Raw genomic sequence first — 2,875 nt, 5'->3', positions numbered from 1 at the left:
TAAAATTCTTTATTTTAAATTTTTTTCCAAATAAAAAAAATTATATTCTTACATAACTCTGGTTTAAAAAATTAAATTAAAAAGCCAAACTCACTGCCATCCAGTAGAGGCTGACTCTAAACTTCCATTTGGTGCATGTGTGCATCGAGCTACATTAGTTTGTATAATCTCCATTGCAAGAACGATATTTGAACTATCCCATCACCAAAATTATGCCCTTTTATAATCACACCACCTGTTTTCAAATATTTTCCTTTTTCTGTACTTTGTCTTTTCATACTCAACACAATCCTCCACAAAATAAAAGCATTTTGTACTGAAGAAATTAAATTCATAATATGTTTTTCCTTTTTGCTTTATAGATCATGCTTATGCTCTTTTGTCTAAGAAAACCTACCCAAGACTTTGTTGCATTTTGTCCTGGTAAATATTTGACTACAGCAATATGAGAGAGTATACCAAAAAAAAAAATAGAAATTTTTTTGAAAGCTAAATATTTAATTTCTTTTTAACAAAGCAACTTTATCACCTGCAAAGTACTCTCCATTACACTTAATACACTTGTCAAATATGCTATTCCATTCTTGGAAACATTTTTGAAACTCATCTGTGTGGACAGCTGACAGCATCTCCTTCATTTTTCCTTCACCTCTTCTCCATCATCAAATTGCTGTCCTTTCATGTCCCTCTGCATTCACGGAAACAAAAAGAAGTCATACAGAGTGAAATCAGGTGAGTAAGGTACATGGGGCAAGAGATGAATGGTGTTTTTTGCCAAAAACTGGCACACTGAGATAGCTGCCTGAGCAGGTGCTTTGTCATGGTAGCAAAACCAGTCCCCTGTCTGCCACAAATCCGGTCTTTTTTGTTGCACACTGTTATGCAAGCTTTTCAGAACCTCTAAATGGAAGCTTGATCAACAGTCTGACCTGGTGGAACGACCTCCAAATGCACTATCCTCCTCACACACATCCAAAAGCAAATGAGCATCATCTTGATCTTTCATTTTACTTGATGTGCTTTTGGGGGGTGAAGTAACAATAGTGTTCCATTAAAATTTGCTGAATCAAGTTCCAAGACAGTCCAGATAGCTTCAATGGTCCGTCATCAGTCTCTTCAATGGTCCGTCATCAGTCTTTGAGTACAAGTGCATGAATTTTGTCGACATTTTCATCTGTCGGGGAAGTTGACAGACATCCAGAGCAAGGCTGTCATCAATCAATATTTCGCCTTTTACGAAACGAGAAAACCACTAATACACTTGCGTTTTTCCCATAATGCTGTCCTTGTCAGCTGCGTTCAATATCACCACAGTTTCTGCGGCATTTTTCCTGAACAGGAAACAAAATTTCACAGCCACATGCTGTTCTCTTAAGTTGGCCATCACAAAAAAAATGACGTTTGAGCAAAACTATGTATATGAAAAAAATATCTGTGGCCCTAGAGAACCTTCCCAAGCGACACCACTGGATGCACTAACTCAGAGGGAGTTACTTGATGCTTGCCGAATGGGAAGAATGCATACTAGGAAAGCTCCACCCAGTGGAGCTTTTTTCAGGTTTGGCGGGGGTGGGGGGGGTGGGGGGTGGGGGGTTGTTCCCCCTCATAGGTCCAAACATAATCACAAATATGAGGATGGTGCAGGACTAGGCAGAGCTTCATTCTGTTGTATGTAGGGTTGCTATGTGTCAGAATCAACTCCAAGACATATGACAAATACAACAAGAAAGTATTTTATAGCTTTACTTTGGACATTTAAATCTGTGCTTCATTCGGAGATTGATTTTGCATCTGGTGTGAGATTAGGTCTAGTTTCTTTTTTTTCTGTTTGGCCTATGAATATCCAATTGTCTAGCACCATTCAATGAAAAGATTCTTCTTCCATTGAATCACGTTTGCACCTTTGTTAAATCACGGGTCTATAGAATTTTTATGAGCTTATTTCTGAAGTACCTGTTCTATTCCATTGATGAACATTTTTATACTAGCACCTTGAATAATGTAGCTATATAATGTGTACTGATATCACTGTAAGCAGATCAACTTCCAACATGATTCTTATTTTCCTATTTTATTTTAAGCTATACTACTTCCTACCTTTGCCATTTTATAAATTTTAGAATACTTTTTTCTATATTTACAAAAATCATGCTAGTATAGTGATAGAAATCATCTTAACCTTGCCTATATCTCCTCCCTGCTCAAGCGCTCCCACTCGCTGGCCAAGCTCGACAGCCTCAACTTCTCCACCGAAGACCTGGCCAGCATGGCCAGCGGGTCCACCATCACGGACTCCCAGGGAGCCTGGCCCAGCGAGGCCACGTCCTTGCCTAAGCCCCAGCCAGCCTCTAGCCACGCGGCCACCGCCTGAACTTCATCAGGGAGACCCGCCCCAGGAAACTTGCCAGGCTCCACGGGTGGGAGCAGAAGCTGACCCGGCCTGGCCTGGGTGGGGATTGCCTTCCCAAAGGCTCCCTCCCGGAGTTTCCCGGTGAGTTCTGGCCAGCCACCCTGTCCACCTTGCTTTCTCCCCAAAGACACAACAGGGGTCGTTTTCACATGTCCCTCTTCTCGCTGTAGAAAGGAGAAGAGACCGAACCAACTACCAAGAAGCACAAGTTAAGAGGGGAGGTGGCCTCGAAGAGCCGGGAATGGCTGGCCCGCTCACACCCTGCGGGCCCCTCTGTGAAATCACATCCTCAACAGAGCCCCCCTGTCCTTCCGTGCCCATTGCACGTTCTGGCAGCAGGTGGCACCTCGGCCAGGGCCAGACTCGCCGGTCCTGGTGGAATAGGCCCTTGCCAGAAAATCCACGGGTGGCAACATTAAGGTGACCAGATTTTAACATTGGTAAAGCAGGACACCATTGGGGGGG

Source organism: Echinops telfairi, unplaced genomic scaffold (assembly GCF_000313985.2).
Source record: "Echinops telfairi isolate 266 unplaced genomic scaffold, ASM31398v2 ScPeMD7_7469;HRSCAF=8507_1, whole genome shotgun sequence".
In the NCBI taxonomy this organism is placed as follows: Eukaryota; Metazoa; Chordata; class Mammalia; order Afrosoricida; family Tenrecidae; genus Echinops; species Echinops telfairi.
Note: the sequence above shows the minus strand (reverse complement) of the source record.